At 51.9% G+C, this 22,225-nt stretch overlaps 1 protein-coding gene across 1 annotated transcript in view; it reads left to right on the top strand.

Annotated features, from left to right (window-relative positions):
• Positions 1 to 4,457: 4,457 nt before the first annotated feature.
• The window catches only part of LOC146758588 (cytosolic carboxypeptidase 4-like), a 242,004-nt gene continuing 224,236 nt past the window's right edge, over positions 4,458 to 22,225 (top strand). Inside the window, exon 1 of the mRNA XM_085514567.1 lies at positions 4,458 to 4,598. The gene's annotated coding sequence lies outside the window, so the exon portion shown is untranslated. The remainder of the gene's footprint in view (positions 4,599 to 22,225) is intronic.

The raw sequence follows: 22,225 nt of genomic DNA, 5'->3' as shown, positions 1-22,225 counted from the left end.
CACTTTACATAGCGTTAGAGCTATTAAAGTAAGGAAGAGGCTTATCCAGCAATCCCTTCCGTGGGCCAGGCTCCCGCGGAGCCATAGCTGGTGATGGATCAGGTGAGCCCGGCCCGGGAGGCTCTCACCGCGTGGAACCGGGAGGAGCAGCCTGCGCGGTTCTTGTGCAATGCAACAGCTCCCCCATCTTACAGACCGCAGAACTGAAACTAGAATAATTTAAACCGTGGGAAACCAACACCGATGAACCTGACGTACCGCGCTGCCGCCGCCGGACAGAGCGTCCCCTGTGCCCGATAACCGCAGTGCTCCCATTGCCCGGCCCTCAGGGGAGGACACACTGCATGCAGCGCTGCCCCGACATTTCCGTCACTGAGGCATTGAGCTTCTTGTAAAAATGAGTAAAAACCGCAGTTCCCAAACGCTTCTTGATTAGCCACAACAGACTACCATAAAAAGAAGCATTTACTCCCTCTTGCTTCAGAGTTCCAACAGGGATGCTAAACCTTGCAGCCACCCATCCATTGCTGTTATACCTCCCTGCACTGCTGTTGATCTCCTTTAGGGTGTGTACATAGCACACTGCATTAGCACTCAGAGGTGGTTTTGGTTTGTTTTTAAGCATTTTGCTCAATCCAGACTGTCTCCCTAATCTGTCACTTCCCCAGGTTTGCACACAACACCTTAGGAAAGTATTTCTCCTTCCTTTCCCCAAGAAAAACGCCTGCGTGCCCAGCTGCTGGGCAGCACTTCTAACTGATGGCATCTTCCCCAGCTGCAAGGCCAGCAAGGGGTTATGGTGTGAAGCAGGTGGGGACAAGCAGCCACTGTGCCTAGGGCTGAGTGGGGCACATGGCTCTGGGGGGCAGGAAGCACTTGGGCAGCATGACAGGTACAGCACGTAGCTGCAGCCTTCCATCTTTATTTCAGCCAAAAGAGACCAAAGTGATGTCTGTGAGCCAGCAATGTGCCCTCACAGCCCAGAAAGACAACTGTATCACAGAATCACAGAACTGTAGGGGTTGGAAGGGACCTCTAGAGATCATTGAGTCCAACTGTACCCTGGGCTGCACAAAAAACAGGGTGGTCAGAGACTGAGGGAGGTGATCCCACCCCTCTGCTCTGCTCTGTGAGACCTCACCTGGAGCACTGCTCCATATGTGGAGTCCTCAGTTCAGGGGAGACACAGACCTGATGGTGTGTTCATCCAGAGGAAAATGGTTAAATGGTTTCAAACTGAAAGATGGGATATTTAAATTGGACATAAGTTTTTACAATAAGGGCGGTGTTGGCACTGCACAATTTGCCCAAAGAGGTGGTGGTGCCCCATCCCTGCAGGCCCTTAAGGTCAGGAAATGGGTTCTGAGCTCCTGACAGAGCTGTGGGTGTCTCTGTGCATTGTAGGGGAGGTGGATGGGATGACTTTCAATGGTTCCTTTCAACTCAAGCCACTCAGTGATTCTATCAAACAATTCTTGAATGATACCTACGAAAGGAGAATATAGGCTAACAAGTGGTCTTCTGTCAGAAATAAGGCATTTATCCTGTTCCTGAAGGCTGCAGTAAAACAAAGCTCCCTCAAGGGCTCGTGGGGAAGGGTGGGAGTGCAGGTACAGTGGCTGAGCTGTGGCACAGCGGGTGCTCCCCATGGCCACCTGCCTCTCAGTGCTCCCAGACCCTCTGGAAAAGAGCATTTTTCCCTGGGGATGTTACCAAAGCAGCAGGGCCATTTCAGGCCCATGCCCAGCATGAATTTTGAGCTGGCAGTAGTCCCTGCACAGCCCTGAGAGCAGAGGGTGCAGGATGTTCCTGAACCTGCCTGTGAGGAGGCAGCTGCTGGGAGGTGCTGTCACAGTACCTGTTCAGAGTGATTCTGACCCAGACCTGGTGTTTGTGTTGGATGGTAGCAAAGCAGTGCAGCCTCCACTATGAGCCTGACTTGGAACAAGCTTCTCCTGTCACCAAGAAAGTCATACCCAAACATTTGCTTCCTTTCCTCGCACCAGAACACAGCTGGCACCGCTGCTGTGCCCGCCCTGCTGCTCCTGGGCCAGAACGGAGTGCCAAGGCAGCAAATGCTGGGAATGAGAGGCCTGAGGAGGCTGCTCCATGTGGCAGAGGTCAGCCAAGACTGCAGATGCATTACCACAGAGCGCCTTCCTGTCTGTCTGCTCCCTCCAGGGAGCACACTGCTAATGCTGAGCAGGGCCAAGCATGGGACTGAGGAACACCAAACACACTCCCTCCAGTTCTAAAAGACAGCAGTGATAGAACTGAAAATTAGGGATGCACAAGAAAACCCCGGCAAAGCCAACTTTCTGACATGGCTTTTCTCTTAGGGGAGCAGAGGAATCAGTCGCTCCCTTCCTTCATCACTTGGGCCTCTCTGCCCTTGTAACAGCCTGATCCTGATCCATGGAGCAGAGGGCTTGAAAATGGATAGAGGAGAGCTGCCCTCAGTGCCAATCCTCAGTTCCCAGCCCCAGGCAGCAGTTGCTGATAGGGCAGAGGTGGCCACTGCTCTGGGAAGGGCAGTTTTGATGGTCCACAGGCACAAGCTGTGGTGCTGATCTCAAAACAATGCTCCTTTTCCCCCTTAGAGGTTGCAAGAACTGTGTCCTCAGGCTGCACAGAGATGGGTCTGGGAGCAAAGCCGCATTCCCTTTCCTTGCTCACACTGACCCCAGGCGCTGGATCCCAGGGCAGGAAGGTTTCCAGGAGGAAGGTGTGAGGTGCAGCGCTGCAGCTTTCTTCTTCTTCTGGGGCTGTGCCCCCCCACGTGCGCACCCAGCACAACGCCCAGCACAAGGTATCCAGAAGCATTGCATCCACCCCGGCACAACGATGGGCTGTACCCACATGCTCCACAGTAACCCTGGCCCCGCGCTCCTCCAGCTGCAGGCAGCATGAGAGTGGGGACAGCCCCAGCCAAGCGGCACCACTGCTGTCCCCACAGGAGGGTGGCCGAGGGGCCAGGGTTCATGGCCAGTGGTGGGGGCCTCTTTCCAGGCGCAGGGTTGCTGCATGTTGGCAAGGTACGGCGGCTCCTCTCCGGGCAGGCAGTGTTTGTCGCGGTGCTCTGCTCGCCGTGCTGTAACATCGCTGTCATTTTCTGAGAAAACCGGACCAAGGTTTCAAAATGTCAGAGCTGCACACTGCAAGGAGTCCTGGAGACAGGTAACAACCTCTAAAACCCTGACGCCTACAGAATTTATTGACCCCGGAGACAACGTAACCTCTCATTTCCGCGCCGGGCTCATCTCCTCCACCCAGCCGCGTGTCGGGGCCGGGGCCGGGCCGGCAGGAGACGGTTCCGCTCCGCGCAGCTCCGCGCTCGGCTTCCAACGCCGCCTCGAATCCGTGCGTGGCTCCTCCTGGCGCCGCAGCCGTTTCTGCCGGTTCCCTCAGCGGAAAAGCCGCTCGAAAGCCGAAAACGCTCCTGAGCGGTGGCAGCAGCATTCCTCTCCGCTCCTCTCCTCTCCTCTCCTCTCCTTTCCTCTCCTCTCCTCTCCTCTCCTCTCCTCTCCTCTCCTCTCCTCTCCTCTCCTCTCCTCTCCTCTCCTCTCCTCTCCTCTCCTCTCCTCTCCTCTCCTCTCCTCTCCTCTCCTCTCCTCTCCTCTCCTCACGCACCCGCCTCCCCACGGGGCCCGGGGTCCCGCGTCCCTCCCGCATCCCGACCCGAGCGTTGGTCAGACTCGTGGCTCCGTGCTCCCTGTCGGCGCTGCCCCGCCCGGTGCGCGGCTGCCCGGCCCGCGACACGTCTGCGCGCGGTCGGGCGGCTGCGGCTCAGCCGTGCGTGCGGGGCGGGGAGCGCCCGCATCCCGTGCCCGCCCCGGCGCGGCGCGGGGGAGGCGGCGGCCGCCTCCGTGCTGCATCGCGCGGCGCCGCTGGCGGGGGCCGGGGCCGGGCGGCAGCGCTGGGTGCGGAGGATGGGCGCAGCGAAGGGCCGGGCCGAGCACCCCGCCCTGCCCCACCGCACCGCGCGGCGCCGCGGCTGCTCCGCCTGAGCGCGGAGCCGCATGGCCCTGCCGCCCGCCGCGCCGTAGGTGCCCCCGGGGAGGCTCCGCGGCCCCCCCCCCCCCCCTCCAAGCTCCGTCGTTCCGCAGCGAAGCGCGGACACGCAGCGCTCGGCGAGGATTCACCCGGCTCGGCTCCACCGCGAGGTCGGCGGGCGCGGAGCGGAGCGGCGCGGGCTGCCCGCGGCGGGGCGATGCGAGCGGGCTCGGAGGGCTGCGCCGCTGCGTGCCCCGCGCCCGCGCCGTCCCCCCGCCTCCCGCCCGCCCGGCGCGGTGTGTGCGTGTGTGCATGTGCGCTGCCGCTGCCCGCGCCGGAGCCGGAGCCGGAGCCGGAGCCGGAGCCGGAGCCGGAGCCGAGCCGCCGCGCTCCATGGGGCCGTCCGTGCGGGCTGCCCTTCCCTCCGCGGCCGCCGGCAGCCGCCACCGCGGAGCCGGTCTAGGATGCGGCTGCTGAGCCATGGCACAGGGCAGAGAGGCGGCCAGCCTGCCTGCTGCGAGAGTCTGAAGCCCCGCCGGAGCCCGGCCGCGGCCGCCGCTGCAGGGGAAGCGCTCCGGACGCCGTCTTTCCCCGAGAGGCACCAGGTAATCGCGGAGCTGGCGGCCGTCGCCCGGCTCCCGCCGCATTGCAGCCGCCGTTACTTATTCATGGGGGAAGGGGCGCGGGAGGGCGCCAGCGGCGGGGTCCCGCCCGGCTCCGTGCAGGGCTCGCCCCGCATCGCACCGGGACGGGACGGGACGGGGTGTCCGCCGGCGCCTGGGACTCCCCTCCCGGGGGGGCGGCGGCCGCGGGGCCGCGCGGGGCGAGGGTGGGGTGGGCGCCACGAGCCGGGCCGGGCCGGGCCGCGCTCCCATCGCTGCCCGCGGGACGGCGCCGGCGGCCGCCCGCGGCTGGGGGTGCTGCTGCAGGGCCGCGGATACCGCGGCGGCCGCCGCCCCCTCCGCTCCTTGGCGCGGTGCTGCCGCCGCCTGGGGAGCGCCGGCACCGCCGGGCCGGGCCGGGGCTGCGCGGTGCCGCCCGAGCCCTGCGCTGCCGGGGTCGCGGCCGTGCCCGCGGTCCTGCCGGGCGCTCGCTCGGGGGCACGGCTCGGCTCCTCCGGCTGCGGGGGGTTCCTGAGCTCCTCCGCAGGGAACGCGCCGGGTGTGCGGAGATGCGGCTCCCGGCTCCCTCCTACCGCCTGCCCTCACCGCGGGAGGCTCCCGTCAGCCGCGCCGTCCCGCTGCCCTCGCCCGGCACACGCCTCTCATTGCACCTCTGTCCTGGGAGGCTGTCGCTTGTCCCCGGGATCCCAGGATTTGTGTTAAGTGCTGTCCCTTCCCCTCCCCTCCTTTTTGTGTGTAGTGAGCGCTCCTCGTCTGCGGGAAAGCAAATGTAGGACACAATCAACCTTTTTTTTATTTATTTTTTTTTTTTTCTGATGGAAGGTTCCCGTTAGGGGAGACAGCACGGCAGTTGTTGAGGAGCCAGCCGAAACCTTGCAGCCATGTTGATGTCAGGAACAAACAAACCTCCCTGCAGGGATCGGCTGCAGCTGAGGAGGGGGCCACGGAGGGCGGCTACACGGAGGGGCAGTTCAGTGCTGCCACACCTGGGGAGCACGGGCAGAGGTGGGCGAGGAGCTGTCACAGCCCTTCCTGCTGTTGCTGCTTGCCAGGCGCTGGCTTGGCATCAGCATGGCATCTGCAGATCACGGCCACTGCCCTCTGTCATTTTCTTCTGTGATACAGGGCAGCAGTATTTCCTCTCCTGTGCTGTTGTCTTCTCTCTCTAGCCTGGTCTGTCATGTCTCCAGGGCAGGCAATTTTCATTGCATTGAGCAACTGGAACAGGAGGGTGTGTTGGCCTTAGCTGCTGGTGTGAACATCATCTGACCAGCCGCCAAACCAAGGAGGGGAAAGCTGGGAGCCTTTAGCTGGGGCTGTCCCTGCACGGTCTCTGACTGTCTCCTACAGAGCTTGACAGCCCAGGATACCTATGCCTTTCTCGTCATGTTGCTGGTTACTGATCTTTCCCATTCACGTTTACATGTCCCCAGAGTAAGGTGGTGTCTGCTCATTCCTTCTGAGAATCCTTGTCTGAATGCTGCATGTCCAGCCCTTTTCAAGTGAAGGTCGACAGACAACAAAGCAGTGGGATGGATGGATCCTCCCTGGGTTGTTGGAGCCTTTTGGTGATAACTGTGTGTCAAAGGGTTTCTACTTCCTTGGGAGGGCTGGGCTGGTTCTGGCAGCACCCATCCTACCTGCAGCCATCGGCAGGAGCACAGTGCCCAGGGCTGTTGGGGCAGTGTGTGCCTCGTGGTGTGGTGGGGCCTCTGCCTGGTTCCATTAGCTTGGAGTCATCCCCTGGAGCCGTGGGCTGTGTGTGGGTCTCCCCTTGGTGTCAGCCCACTGCTGTGTTTTACTGCTGGAATCTGTCCTGGTGGGGTGGAGCCGCTGTGCTCCAAAACGTGGAGCAGCGATTCCTCTCTGTTGGTCTGAGAGTCAGGTTCAATTCTGCAGGAAGAACCATACCAGAAACTGAATGCTCTCAGTGCCCAAACACCTTTCTGATCTACATTTCTAAATATAAGCTGTTCTCAAGGGATTATGCATTTGTTTAAATGCATAATAAATGCATTTTAATGCATTAAGGCTGTATCAAAATGCACACCCAAGCTTGCCAGCTAGGCCTCCAGTCACAAAGCTTACTAAGAAGCTTCCCATGGTATATTAGCTTGCATTTCTTCTTTCAGAAAAAGCAGTTACCAGTTTTCTCATGGCAATGCAGTCAGTGGAAATAAATCCTGGCTATTTGAAGAGTCTCGCATGAGTTAGAAGCTGAGCTGGTCTACCAGTTTTGTGGCTTACTAAAACCTACACAAGTCCAGGAATGGACTCCTTGCACTCATCAATCTCATCTTTGGTTTATGCTCAAGGAGGTGCAGTGTTACTCAGATGGTTTCTTGGGTGCTGTCTTTGAATTTGTTGTACAAATCTTTTGCCTGAAGAGATTTGTATTTGGCTGCATCATTATGAACATTGGTAGATGTTGACCATGAGGTAGAGGAAGAAGGTAAGGTGTTGTCCAACCTAAGAATGGGACTGATGAGGTATGTGGGGCAAAACAGGTGGGAACCCAAAAACAAATGTGTCAGAACAGCACAGAAAGAGGGAAACGGAGCTTCCCCAGGCCAATCTGTAACTGAGCTCCCCACGCAGCTGCCTTGGTGTACATTTTTTTCCAAAAATTTCAGAAGATGGGGATGGTGTTCCCGCTGGTGTGGTCTGGGCAAGCAAAGGTGCCTGCAAGCAGTGGGGAGATGGAGCGTCCGAAGGTACCTGGAGAGCTTGTCGGTCTGTGGGGGCGCATGGGGATATGTTAAATGCTGAAAGGATAATGGCTTTCCATTGTTGATCAATATTTCCTATGCTTTCAGATGTGGTAACGGGTTTAGTTTATTAGAACAATCTTTGAATATTCTCTAAGCAAGCAACCCATCCAGAAAATCATGCTAATAGCTTTGTTATTAACAGGCCTGGCAGAATTTGAGCCAAGTAGAAAAGGCTTGTCTAAGTGCTGTTGCAGTGTTTGGGGCCAGGCAAATTCCATGCATTAGGAAAGATTTGTACTCCTTTGACCAGACATCACCGACTGTTGTCTATTTATATGCATCTAAATATATCCTCTGCAGACTTCAGACTCTTAGATAGTAGTAAAATTACTTTTCGATATTATGCTATTAAAATGTGCTTGCTGACACTACTTGATGAGTTTTATGCTAAGAGATGTGTGTGTATGTTTAAAATAAAAATTGTTCTTCAAGTTGTTACCTGAAATGCTTTGGAAGTGAAAGCGTGTTATGGTGCAGATGGAGAGCAAAAAGAAATACGGTTGAATTGAAGCAGTACTGGAGACATACTCAAGCCTCTAAGGCCAAATCCAAACAACTACAGGCTTTTGTTGCTTAAAAGTGAGCCATTCCCTCCATAAATATATATAAAATAATTGTTTACTTTGTGATACAATGGGAAGATTTGCTTCTGATTAGTCAGATATACCTTCTGACTACATGGTTCCTGCATGCTGAATACTGTGAAGTTTGAGACATCATTTTGGAAACAAATCCTGGAAGAAGCACCTTCTTGTCTGTTGTAGGTGTGCAGCAGGCCCAGGCAGCCAGCCAATGTTCTTCAGTGGTGCTCCTGCTGGGGCCACCCCTCATCCACAACAGCGCTAATGTGGGTACCCACCTGTGCTTGGCAGCAGGGGAGCTGACAGAGAGGAGCATGAGGTTCTCCTGACCAGGTTAACTGATCTGTCAGCTCCTGAGCTCTGGGTGAGTGGGAGCTGTGCTGTATGCTGCCCCAAAGGGACACACCAGGAAGTAATTGCAGGTGGAGGGGCTGATCTCACTGCATGCTGTGGTGCAATAGTAATTGCTGTCCAGGTAGTGTTTTGGAACTGGCAGTACAGATCCAGGGGTAAAAGATGATACTCTAGTTCCAAGCTTTCATAAATGTTCCCAGTTAACCCTGCTGCAAAAGTGGTTGCGTTGGTGATTCTGTGTCTGACTGGCCTTCAGACTATGATGGAATGGTAATAATAGTAATTTTCTGTGGCATCTCTTGCTTATGGTTCTTGAAGTAAGAAAACCTGTAGAGGAATTGAGAGCAATTGGTATCTGTAGGATGTTGAGACGGGCCACAGAGAAGTTAAATGTATGGTTCTCAGAAAAGGTCTCAAGTCTGGTATTTGGTCCCCTGATGCTCAGGGACAGGTACTGTGCCATCTTCAGCTCCTTGAATCATAGGATGGTATGGGTTGGAAAAGCTCTTAGTCATCATCTAGTTCTAATGCTTACATCTTTCTCTAGATCAGGTTACCCAAAGCCCCATCCAGCCTGGCCTTGAACAACTCCAGGGATGGGGCATCCATAGCTTCTCTGAACACCCTGTGCAGTGCCCTTACTACAATCATAGGTGGACAATCTGAGATCCAGACTGTTAGTCAGAGGAGTCCATTGCCCTGCCATGAACTGGGGTCATGGATTTCAGTGACAGCTGTCCTAGCTGCCAAATAGTCCTGTCATTTAGAAGGGTGTAGTGAAGTCTGTGATGCCTAAAGGGAGTAAGACCTAGGGGAAGGTCTGTGTCTGAGTGCACATTGACGTAGTGCCTGGTGCAGAGGAGGGTGGCAGCGCTGGCCACAGGGCTCCATTCCCCCGTGCCTGCCTTGCTGGCTGCCTGCTGCCTGTGGCTTGGGGCTGGAGCTGTTCTGCTGGCCTAAGCCAGTGTAGCAGTTCTCATGTTCTTGTGGGTTAAATCACTCTACAGATAATGTTTGTCCTGAGCAGGCTGAATAATGCAAAAGGTGATTTGTCAAATGGCTAATTCAGTGGCTAATGGGAAACCTCAGTAAAGGCCTCTTTAATTGCATAGCATGGGACTGGCAAACTGAGTGCTTGTATCTGGTTCCCAGTGCTGCAAAACCATGTCTCATGCTTTATTTTTGAGGTTGCTCTTCCTGCTGAGTTTCTCAACAAGAACTCCTATAAGATCATTTCCATGAGAACACACGATTAGCTGACTTGAAAGTTGAATGCCTGTTTTTTCCCTTGAAGTTTTTTGTTGTTGTTGTTCAAGTTTCTCTGTCAATGTCATGTTGGATTGTTGTTTTTGTTTTGTTTTGGTTTGGTTTATTACAGAGATGAATAAAGCTGTTTTCATTGCCAAAGCATTGTTACGTTGCCAGGTATCTGGTATTCCAGTTTATAATTCCTCATTGTCACGGAGTTCTCTCTAGAGCTCACTCCGGGACAGTGGGCACAACCCGGGGCAGCAGGAACAAAAGCCCCCCCCCCCTTTTCTCTAGCGGCAATGCAGCGCGGCCCGGCCACGTGCGTTTAGGGAGACGGGGAAGGGAAGGGAGATTGCGATTAGGTCTAACAAAAAGTAAGGGAGAAAAAAAAGGTGATCTGAGAACGAATGGCAGTTTAATAACCCAATAATGCTAAACAGCAACAAGAGAGTTTCAACAAAGAGAATACCAAGTCCCAGATCTCACCGATGGAGCTGTGGAAGGCAGGAAGGTCTGACCACGTTGTCTCCTCGCAGGGAGCCGGTCCAGCAACGCCGTCCCCTTCCTCACTTCCCTTCCGGTGCCCCACCCCACATGCTCATTAAGGCAGTTCACAGAAAAAAAAACTTGTCCCCTTTACTCCCATTATGAGGCATGGTGTTCTGATGTGGAATACCAACACCAACCAAATTGCAGAACCATAACATTCCACCCCTTATTACACATCATCACATCATGCCTAACTTTTATCAACATATAAACAGAACAGTAGTTAACATGCATTACATATGTACATACAGATATATATATATATATATACACACATGGAATCACAGGCTGCACTCCCCCAGCATCAGATTTCCCTGTGGCACACACTGAACATCCCCATCCTTCTGCATCACCCACCAGGTGCACCCAGGTCCCTGTGCAAAGACAGTTCCACGGAGGGGCCTCCCCTTTCCAGAGGCTGGAAGGACCCAAACCGCTTTTCCCAGCATATTCTTTACATGCACCACAGGAACCTTGTCTCCCTCCACGGTACGCAGGGAGTTGGACTGTGTAGGGCTGTCTCAGTTGGCTGATCCTCGGGTGTTTACCAGCCAGGTGGCTTCTGCTAGATGTTTCTCCCAGTTCTTAAATGTTCCACCACCCATTGCTTTCAGCGTGGTTTTCAGCAAACCGTTGTGGCGCTCGATCTTACCAGCGGCTGGTGCGTGATAGGGGATGTGATAGATCCACTCGATGCCATGTTCTTTGGCCCAAGTGCTCACCAGTGAATTTTTGAAATGAGTCCCATTGTCTGATTCGATCCTCTCTGGGGTGCCATGTCGCCACAGGATTTGTGTCTCTAGGCCTAATATGGTGTTTCTGGCAGTGGCATGGGGTACCGCATATGTCTCAAGCCACCCAGTGGTTACCTCCACCATGGTGAGTACATAATGCTTACCATTACGAGTCTTTGGCAGGGTGATATAATCAATCTGCCATGCCTCCCCATATTTATACTTTTCCCATCGCCCTTCCCCCCAGAGAGGTCTCATCCTCTTGGCCTGTTTGATCATGGCACAGGTGTCACAATCATGGATGATCTGCGCAATAGCATCCATAGTTATGTCCACCCCTCGGTCTCTAGCCCACTTATGTGTTCCATCTCTGCCTTGATGGCCTGAGGTCTCATGGGCCCACCGAGCTAGGAATAACTCTCCCTTATTCTGCCAATCCAGGTCTATCTCAGCCACCTCAATTCTGGCAGCTCGATCTACCTGGTGGTTATTTTGTTGCTCCTCTGTTGCTCGACTCTTGGGCACGTGGGCATCTACGTGACGCACCTTTAGGACCATGTTCTTTATTCGGGCAGCAATGTTCTTCCATAGTTCAGCGGCCCAAATAGGTTTACCTTTCCGCTGCCAGTTGTTTTGTTCCCATTGCTGCAACCACCCCCATAAGGCATTGGCCACCATCCATGAGTCAGTATAGAGGTAAAGCACTGGCCATTTCTCCCGCTCAGCAATGTCTAGGGCCAGCTGGACAGCCTTTACCTCCGCAAATTGACTCGATTCTCCTCTTCCTTCCGTGGCCTCTGCAACTTGTCGTGTGGGGCTCCACACTGCAGCCTTCCATCTGCGATGTTTCCCAACAATGCGGCACGATCCATCAGTGAACAGGGCGAACTTCTTTTCATTTTCCAGAAGTTCATTGTATGGGGGAGCCTCTTTGGCGCGTGACACCTCTTCTGCTGGTGGTGCTTCAAACTTTTTACCTTCGGGCCAGTCCATGATCACTTCTAGGATCCCTGGATGGCTGAGGTTCCCCATCCGGGCCCGCTGTGTGATTAGTGCAACCCACTTACTCCATGTGGCATCTGTGGCATGGTGAGTGGAGGGAACCTGCCCTTTAAACATCCAATTCAGCACTGGAAGTCGAGGTGCCAGGAGAAGCTGCGTTTCGGTGCCAATTACCTCAGAGGCAGCCCGGACCCCTTCATATGCGGCTAAGATCTCCTTCTCAGTTGGAGTGTAGCCCTCTTCCGACCCCCTATATGCTCTACTCCAGAATCCTAGGGGTCGGCCTCGGGTCTCATCTGAGGTTCTCTGCCACAAGCTCCAAGTGGGACCTTTCTCCCCAGCAGCCGTGTAAAGGATGTTCTTCACATCCTGTCCCATCCGTACTGGCCCCAGGGCCACAGCACGGGCTATCTCTTGCTTGATTTGCTCAAAGGCCTGCTGCTGTTCAGGGCCCCACGCGAAGCTATTCTTCTTTCGGGTCACCTGATAGAGGGGGCTCACAATGAGGCTATAATTTGGGATGTGCATCCTCCAGAAGCCTACCACACCCAGGAAGGACTGTGTCTCTTTTTTGTCAGTGGGCGCAGACATTGCAGTAATTTTGTTGATCACGTCTATTGGGATGTGGCGACGCCCATCTTGCCATTTCACCCCAAGAAACTGGATTTCTTGGGCAGGGCCCTTCACTTTGTCTCGCTTAATAGCGAAACCAGCAGACAGGAGGATCTGGATTATCCGTTCTCCTTTTTTAAAAACCTCCGTCGCTGTATCACCCCACACAACGATATCATCTATATACTGCAGGTGCTCTGGAGCACCGCCCTGTTCCAATGTGGCTTGGATCAGCCCATGGCAGATGGTCGGGCTGTGTTTCCACCCCTGGGGCAAACGATTCCAAGTGTACTGAACACCCCTCCAAGTAAAAGCAAACTGTGGCCTACACTCTGTGGCCAAAGGGACAGAGAAGAATGCATTGGCAATATCAATGGTGGCATACCATTTTGCCTCTTTTGATTCCAGTTCATACTGGAGTTCCAACATGTCTGGCACTGCAGCACTCAATGGGGGTGTGACCTCATTAAGGCCACGATAGTCTACTGTCAGCCTCCATTCTCCACTGGCTTTGCGCACTGACCATATGGGGCTATTGAAGGGTGAATGGGTCTTACTAATTACTCCCTGACTTTCTAGTTGTTGAATGAGCTTATGGATAGGGAGCAAGGAATCCCTATTAGTACGGTACTGTCGTCTGTGTACTGTTCTCGTGGCAATTGGTACCCGTTGTTCTTCCACCCGTAGTAACCCCACAGCAGACGGGTCCCCTGATAGGCCAGGCAAATCAGACAGCTGCTTAATATTGTCTGTTTCTATAGCAGCTATTCCAAAAGCCCATCTGTATCCTTTGGGGTCCTTGAAATGTCCCCTTCTTAGGTAATCTATTCCAAGTATGCAAGGAGCCCCCTGGCCAGTCACTATGCGATGTTTCTGCCAGTCTCTACCAGTGAGGCTTATCTCGGGCTCCAATACAGACAGTTCCTGCGAACCCCCAGTCACCCCATGTATATGTATCCGTTCTGTCCCTTCGAAACCTGAGGGTATCAGAGTGCACTGTGCACCGGTATCCACTAGTGCTTTATATTTTTGTGGTTCTGATGTGCCAGGCCACCGAATCCACACAGTCCAATACACTCTATTATCCCTTTCCCCCCCCTGGCTGAGGGCAGGGCCCCTCTATTGGTTGTCTACAGAGGTAGAGGCAACCTCAGTAGTGGCTGACCTCTTTTGTAATTTTCTTACCCGTGCTCGCAGTACAAAATTGGGTTCGTCATGCCACTTCTTCATATCCTCTCCATGGTCACGCAGGTAGTTCCACATGGCACCACGTGACATAGGCTCACTGCGGTCCTTCACTCGGACAGGTGTGCGTTTGCGTCTGACAGCTGAGACTGCCACAGGTTCACTGTGGTTCCTTGCCGCAGACCAGCTCTTCTGCATGTTGTCCTGTCTTCTCTCCATTTGGTCCATTCTATCCACCATTTTACAGATGGCTGCGATGGTGGTACGGTGTGGCAGTAGTGAGTATTCGATATTTTGCAGTGAAAGGATGAGCTCAAAAATTTCAGGTCTCCTATCCAGCTCATCATACCTATTAGAGTTCGTTAATAGTACACTGGAATACTTCACTGGTGCTGACCGTATGAGTTTCTTGCATATTTCCGGAGTACCGCTCACCTTTTCTGGGTCATGGTAATCCTCTGGGTCCCCAGGGACAAACGTGGGATCGAACAGCATTTCTGCCACAGCCATTTCTCTCAGGTACTGGATACCTTCCTCAGCTGTACTCCATTTTTCCAGTACAGGCTCCAAATCACTTTTGAGAAGACAGGTTGCCTTTACAGCTGATAGAATCCTCTCCCAGAGATTGGCGACTCCATCGAGACATCTGCTGATCCCTCTATCAATAGATGAGTCTCGAGCAATGTTTCCTAATTGACGAGCCTCATCGCAGCTTAGAGACATGCAGGAGGCCCCATTGTCCCAACACCGGAGCAGCCAAGTGACAAGGCGTTCACCTGGGAGTCGGGCAAACTCCTTTCTCGCACTTTGGATTTCAGTAATTTTCAGAGGTTTACGAGTAGAGGAAGCAGTGACTTTTCCCTCATCATCACTATCTTCTCCGCGTCTGTTAGTCTTCTGGGTTGCCTTTCTCAGTGGTTTTGGGGAGGGTCCCTCACCAGGATCTTCCTCTACTTCCTCCATCCGTTCCAGACGTGAGGGCACACGCTCCCATCTCTGGCCTTCATCGTCACTATCTTCTCCATGTCTGTTAGTCTTCTGAGTTGCCTTCCTTGGTGGTTTTGGGGAGGGTCCCTCGCCCGGATCTTCCTCTACTTCCTCCATCCGTTCCAGACGTGAGGACACACGTCCCAACTCTGGCCTTCCACTGGGGCGACTGACACTGATGCTGGTGCTTCCTGTGGTCGGCTGGGATTAACTTGTTGCCTTCCCCTTAGGATTTGGATCTCATTCTCGAGACTCTCTATCTTTTTCATAAGCCATTCGTTCTGAGATCCCCCTGATCTCCCACACTCACTCAGGGGTTCTATTAATTTCCCAAGGTCCCTCTGGTGTTCAGGGGTGAGATTACCTGATACTGGGGGTCCCGATGCTTCTGGCCCTTTTCCTGAGTCTCTCTGCACTATTCTTTGCATGTCTCTCTGCAATTTATAGTAAACTACTACAATTAGAGAGACTAACAACACAGTATTCCAATTGACACCCCAGTCATACTTAAGGAATTCAGAGCATTCGTGAGCCAGTTCAAGCACGGTGCCTGTGATGTTCGTTAGTCTGGAAGGGAGCCAGGCAGATACCTCTATCCCTGCCAGCCATCGGCTTAATAAATCTACCCCTACCCCCAACATCAGGAAGTCCTTAAGCCAGGACCACAGGAACCTAGGGACTATCAGTCCTACATACAGGGCTGCTGAAAAAGACCACCTAATTACTGCCCAAAACATTGCCCTGAGCTGTGCCCGCATTCTCCACCAAAAATGTCACGGAGTTCTCTCTAGAGCTCACTCCGGGACAGTGGGCACAACCCGGGGCAGCAGGAACAAAAGCCCTCCCCCTTTTCTCTAGCGGCACGGCGGTGCGGCCCGGCTAGGCCCGGCCACGTGCGTTTAGGGAGACGGGGAAGGGAAGGGAGATTACGATTAGGTCTAACCAAAAATGAGGGAGGAAAAAGGTGATCTGAGAACGAATGGCAGTTTAATAACCTAATAATGCTAAACAAACAACAAGAGAGTCTCAACAAAGAGAATACCAAGTCCCAAATCTCACCGATGGAGCTGTGGAAGGCAGGAAGCTCTGACCACGTTGTCTCCTCGCAGGGAGCCGGTCCAGCAACGCCGTCCCCTTCCTCACTTCCCTTCCGGTGCCCCACCCCACATGCTCATTAAGGCAGTTCACAGGAAAAAAACTTGTCCCCTTTACTCCCATTATTAGCATGGTGTTCTGATGTGGAATACCAACACCAACAAAATTGCAAAACCATAACAAGTGCCTTTGCAGTGCTGCCCATCCCAAGCACAGCCCGAGTGTCCCAGCAGCAGCACCACCATGCAGGAGCAGGTCAGCATCAGTGAGGTGAAGCTGAGCATCTTAGATGGGGACTTAGAGTCAGGCTGCCAGTCCCAGGCACCAGGCAGCAGCACCAGCTCTGAGCCACTCTCATCTTGACAAGAGGAGTCCCATCTTCACCCCTGACCTCTCAAGCCCTCCTGTCTTTTATTGAATAAAGTCACTCATGCTCAATTATCGCCTTGACTGCATTCTGAGTATTCATTCACAGTGATTGCGATGAATGCAACAAACAGCAAGGCAGCTCAGCTTGCAACACTCTGGCTGTGGGGTTCGTGCAGGCAGAGCTCTGGGTTCCCATTTTGCCTGGCTTTGGGATGTCTGCAGCAAGATCTCTACCATTTTGTATGGGAGCAAATAATCTCTAGCATCCAGGTTGCTGCTCATGATAATCCCAGTCTTCCTGGCTGTCACTTTGTGATACCTTTCAAAGCCTTTTGATACTCTTTGATGCCTTGGCTGCTCCCTAACACCTCTGTCCTCCTGCCATGTTGACTCATGTCTCCCACTTTGAAGCTGGCTTTGCAGATCATCTCCAGCCCTGTCATCATCACGCTGCAGCAGGAGGTGCTCACCTGGCCCAATGTCTGGCAGTACTGCTTGTTCTGCAGATGAGCAGCTGCCTCCTCATCTCTTCAGCTACAGTAGTTTTTCTCAGGGCAGTTAGATGCAGTCATGCTCCTCTGGATTTGGTGTGTTAAATCCATGCTGCATGGCAGCAGTCAGTGCAATACAAAGGTGTTCTGTGTGCCACAGCATTTCTCCAGGGGCTGCCAAAGGTAGAAGCACAACACAGCACCATCCTTCTGACAGTAATGTCTGTGAGTGTTAGACATGTGAGCACTGCATCATCCCCAGCGTGTCAGTGCTTTTCCACACCAACCTGACTCTCACACTCTGCACTGAATGTAACTCTGCTCTTGTGGAGACAAATGCTTTCTGTCACATCCTCCATCCCTGCAACCATTTGCCGGTAGGCAGCTCTTGCAGAAGAATCAAGCAGCAGAACCTTTTGCTCACCCTACAGCATGCAAATGCTATGAAAGCAGAAATAACCTGGCATGCTCTGGGTCTGCAAGGCTGCACAGATGGGAGAGGTAGATTGTGTTTTTGCAGTGGAAGTTTCCAGTATTTTCAGTACATAGTGTAGGCCCTAACTGAATGTATAACCCTCTTGTAAAACAGCTGTATAAGTAGTTTTTCCACCAAGAAAGTTGCTGAACAGAGTTAAGTTCAGACTGGGGGCATTCTGACATGGGGAGAATTGAGACAAGCACAAGATAAATACACAGGGTGGGTAGAGCCCAGCACAGGACAGAATGAATGTACTGACTTTTGGAAACATTGCCCTTCTCTCTCTGCAGAAAAGTACAAGGCAGACCTAAAAACAAGAGGTTGGTAATTGACCTTCTATGGAAATGAATCCTAGCCACAGTCTGGAGGAGTCTGTGAGCCTGAGATGCTCAACCAATGAGAGCCATGAGAGCATCACCTGCAGTGGGTTTAGGGCACAGAACAGAATTGATTTCACTGACTGGTGTGCAGTTTCTCCCTTGCCAACAGGGGATGTGCGCGCAGTATTGCAATAATGAATAAGCACTGCTGCTATCGCTGCCATCTTTGCCTAACTAGAAATCTTTGACTTTGAGAGTTTCTCACACAAGGGGAGGGGGTAAGAAAGTAAAGAGGCACAGAAAACTAAGGGAAACTGCTCTTCTGTATCTTATCTATAAAAATTGATACGATGCTGTCGTGCATTTTTTAATTTATTTTTAATTTTTTGCTAATGTCAGTTAGATTGTTTTAAAATATCCACACACCAAAATCTGACTACCAAGCAAATGTAATGAAAATGAAATGAAGGTGAGTTAGCGGGAAGCACAAGGCCATATTATATTAGGCTCTAGCAAATTTACAGGCAGTCACTGCACGAAGAGGTAGATCTGAGTTGCACATTATATGATTCCCACAAAGATTAAGGAAATCTGAAGCTTTCAATATATTTTTTTTATTCTTTTCTCATTTCATTTTTTAAACACCTGACCCAGACCCCAACCCTCACAGGAGCTGTAAAGATAACAGCATTAACCAGCAATGTAACTCTAATCCTAACCCTTACCCTGATTCTAAAATCGTCTCTAACTCCAAATGTAACAACAAAAATGATGCTAGAAGTTTGTAGCAAAAGGAACCTTAACCCTGATCATAATCCTAAAAACAATCATTAAGGTAACAATAATCTTTACCTTAAGAGTAATATTAATCAGAGCCCAGATGATGCCTGCATCCAATCAGAAGCATGCTTTGTATTATTTAAGAGTTGTATTTTTTCCAATGAACTCTCTCTATTATCACTTTTATAAAGTAACAGAGTCTGTTCTTTTTCTCCTGACACTATGCCTTACTCCTGACATCCCCTGGAAATGACCCAGATAGGGCACCATTAAAGTAATGCTAATAGTAATGTCAATCCTAAGGGTATCTCTAGCCTCAGTGTTAATGGGACGCTAACAACAATCCCAACAGCCTTAAACATTCTGGTGGTGTGACAGAGGTGCTGCCTTGCACATGCTGGGCAGTCCCATTGCCTGTTAAATGCAGGCGGCAGCGTAGAAACATGATGCCCGTGGTCAGAATGCCCTGTGGCAGATCCTGGCACCGGAGAACTGACCGGAGAACCATGAGAGAACTGACAACAAATCACTCGACATCAGAACCGACCCAGTGGTTATTTACAAGCCTTGGGAGACCCAGACAGGATCTCAGAGTGGTGAATGTAGGTACAGAAGTTGTTACTACTCTGTTTTCTTCTAAAAGCTGCTCAGCTGCTTTGCGTTTCAGACCATCCCTGGCTTCACTGTGTGCATCTGTCCAATTGATACCAGGTGTTTCTTCATCTCGGAAGTTGAGGGGGGCGGGGGAGAGTGGAAACAGAAATCAATTCAATTACTCATTTATTTATTGACAGACATTCACGTTTGCTACGTTTGGAGAAGTTTTTATTTGTTTGCTGTGGTTTGTTTTTTTCGTTTTTTCTTTTTTTTTTTCCCCCTTCCCTCCTCTTCCATCTTTGTGTTCTTCCCCTATAATCAAAAGAACGGATCCCCAGGGTCTGTCCCGCAGACGTTCTTTCCGTGGTCTCTGCTGCCACCTGCTGGCCAATACACGGAACTGCCACTGTTGGGCGTTTGGTGCCGCAGGAAGCACAACGCAGATCTGAGTTCTGACCGGTCTACGCAGCAAATCCGCCAATCTTTATTGCGATAAGCCCTCCACATGGCATTGCGCATGCACTCGAACACGCAACAGGCACAGATTTCTCCAAACTCCGTGAGGAGCAGGCAAGCAGAACAACTGAGCGCACCACTGCTTGTGATTGGGCCACCCCCATCATAGAGATGTGTGTTAGATCTTTTACCCACCCCTGGACTGGCCTTGTTGTTTAATGATAACCTCTGAAATCTGAGTTACTGGTTCTACCACCTGTAGTGTAGAATAGGTAGCCAATAAATGCTTTTCAACTGTGATGTATCTTTATTCTGCTCCATGCCAAACCTGTGACCAAAACCTCATAGGGGTTCACAAAGAACTCTGGCTCTGCCAGAGCCCCCATCCAGACCCTTCTTGAGTTACATTCACATCTAGTTTGGCTGAAAAGGTTGGACTGAAAATACTCAGTGCTTGGGCCTGTTTAACAGATATTTTTTCCTGATTATGCTGTTCATCGATCTTTTTAAACTGAACTCCTGCTCTAATCTGGTCTTTAAACATTGGTTGTCTCAAGACCCTAATGGGTCCAGACTGGATTACCTTAGGGGCTGGACGCCTAAGTCATGGCAGCAGATGGTTCTCTGACCTTTCCACCACCATTCAGAGCCTGCATCTGGCTGCAGGCACTCTTGTCTCCCCATCAATTGGGCAGCCTGTTGTATTACAGCACCTGAGGGCCACTGGGGGGTTCAGTATGGATAACATAGACCCATCCTGATGTAAAGGTGATGGCTGTAGGATGAGATCCCTCGTTCCTGATGAAAAATTTATTGACTGGGCTCTCAAAATCATCTTCATAGATTGCCTCTTTCATGCCTAATTCTCTAATATAATTTTGTTAGTCCTCCATAGAGGACCACAGGCTGATATTTAATGGTATGTCATTCTTATTTGGCCATGTTATATGACACACAGCCATAAATCATTCACTGATCAAATGGCTATCCTCATTATGTTGGACAGAACATACAGTCTTTGCCTGAGGGCAGGGTGAGTAGTAATGGATGTCAGTTTTGAAATTTCCAGTCCATTCACCACAGCGCTTTCTGCCTCCATGTCCCATAACCAGAGCAGCTATGCTGGCATGCTCTCTTGGTTTCTGTCTAAACCACTGTACTATATCCATCAGTTCAGCTGCTGTATTATGGGCAGCAGGGTTTGGGGGGTTGGACACTGGTCAGGGCACTCCCACCAGCCTATCCTGCATTTTTTTTTTTTTTTTTTTTTCATTTTTGGGTTACAATCAGTCAGATCTCAAATAGATCTAGTCCAAATGGAACCTCAAAATCTGACCTTTTAGTGCCTTCATTTACAGAGTCCATTTTATACAGATTCCCTTGTACAGGGTCCCCATGGTCTTCCAGAAAGATGTTCCTGATCTTCCATAGGAGAATGATTGAATTAGGTTTTTTCCCCATCAAAACTGCCACCTGTCTTTCCAGTTTTTCAACACTGTCATTCAATAGCTGATTTGCATCAGCCTGAGCCTCTTCAGTTATGTTCAGACAGTTCAAGGCCATCAGCAGTGGCCATGCCACCATGAACACAGCTAACTGTCATTCTCAAGTTGTACGTATGTCTTTGCTAAGACCATGGAAATACTCAGTCAGGTGGGCCAGGGACTCATGGACCCTCCCTCCGTCCCACACAGGGCCCCATTTTTCAGTGACAGAAGCAGTGCTGCATTTTGAGGATCCTAGGAATCCCAGGACATGCCCTGACAAAAGGTCATTCAAAGGGGTCGTCTTTCCTCATCCAAACCACCCCATGATATTCACAGAATCACAGAATTGTAGGGGTTGGAAGGGACCTCCAGAGACCATTGAGTCCAACCCCCCTGCCAAAGCAGGTTCCCTACACCACGTCGCACAGCTCGGCATCCAGGCAGGTCTTGAATATCTCCAGAGAAGGAGATTCCACAACCACCCTGGGCAGCCTGTTCCAGTTGTCTGTCACTCTCACCATAAAGAAGTTATTGCACACATTAGTGCAGAATTTCCTATGGTCCAGTTTCTGTCTGTTTCCCCTTGTCACTCCTCCACACACTGCTGACAAGAGTCTGGCCTCACCACTTTGCCCCCCACACCTCAAATATTTATAGACCTGGATCAGGTCCCCTCTCAGCCTTCTTTTCTCAAGGCTAAACAGACCCAGTTCCCTCAGTCTCTCCTCACTGGGGAGATGCTCCAGGCCCTTCACCATCTTTGTGGCCCTCCGCTGGACTCTTTCCAAGAGATCCCTGTCTTTTTTTACTGGGGAGCCCAGAACTGGACACAATATTCCAGATGAGGCCTCACCAGGGCAGAGTAGAGGGGGAGGATCACCTCCTTCGACCTGCTGGACACGCTCTTTTTAATGCACCCCAGGATGCCATTGGCTTTTTTGGCTACAAGGGCACACTGCTGGCTCATGGTTAATCTGTCGTCCACCAGGACGCCCAGGTCCCTCTCAGCAGAGCTCCTCTCCAGCAGCTCTTCCCCCAGCCTGTACTGGTGCATGCAATTATTTCTACCCAGGTGCAAGACTCTACACTTGCTTTTGTTAAACCTCATCCGGTTTCTTACTGCCCAGCTCTCCAGCCTGTCCAGGTCTCGCTGAATGGCAGCACAGCCTTCAGGTGTGTCAGCCAATCCTCCCAACTTCGTGTCATCAGGAAACTTGCTGAGGGTGGTCATTGATGAAGATGTTGAACAAGACCGGACTGAGCACAGACCCCTGGGGGACGCCGCTAGTTACAGCCCTGCAGCCAGACACTGCACCGCCAACGACAACCCTCTGCACTCTGCCAGTCAGCCAATTCTCGACCCACTTCACTGTCCACTCACCTATCCCATACTTCCTCAGCTTTGGTATAAGTATGTCATGGGAGACTGTATCAGTGATAGAGGTTATAGAGTTCAACTCCTGTAGTCAATTTGGCGGCCCAGGTGGGACCAGCTCTGTTCGCTGCAGGA

Source organism: Coturnix japonica, chromosome 13 (genome assembly GCF_054131305.1).
Source record: "Coturnix japonica strain WE chromosome 13, WE-NBRP24, whole genome shotgun sequence".
Classification (NCBI taxonomy): domain Eukaryota; kingdom Metazoa; phylum Chordata; class Aves; order Galliformes; family Phasianidae; genus Coturnix; species Coturnix japonica.
This window is presented reverse-complemented; position numbering and strand designations above follow the sequence as displayed.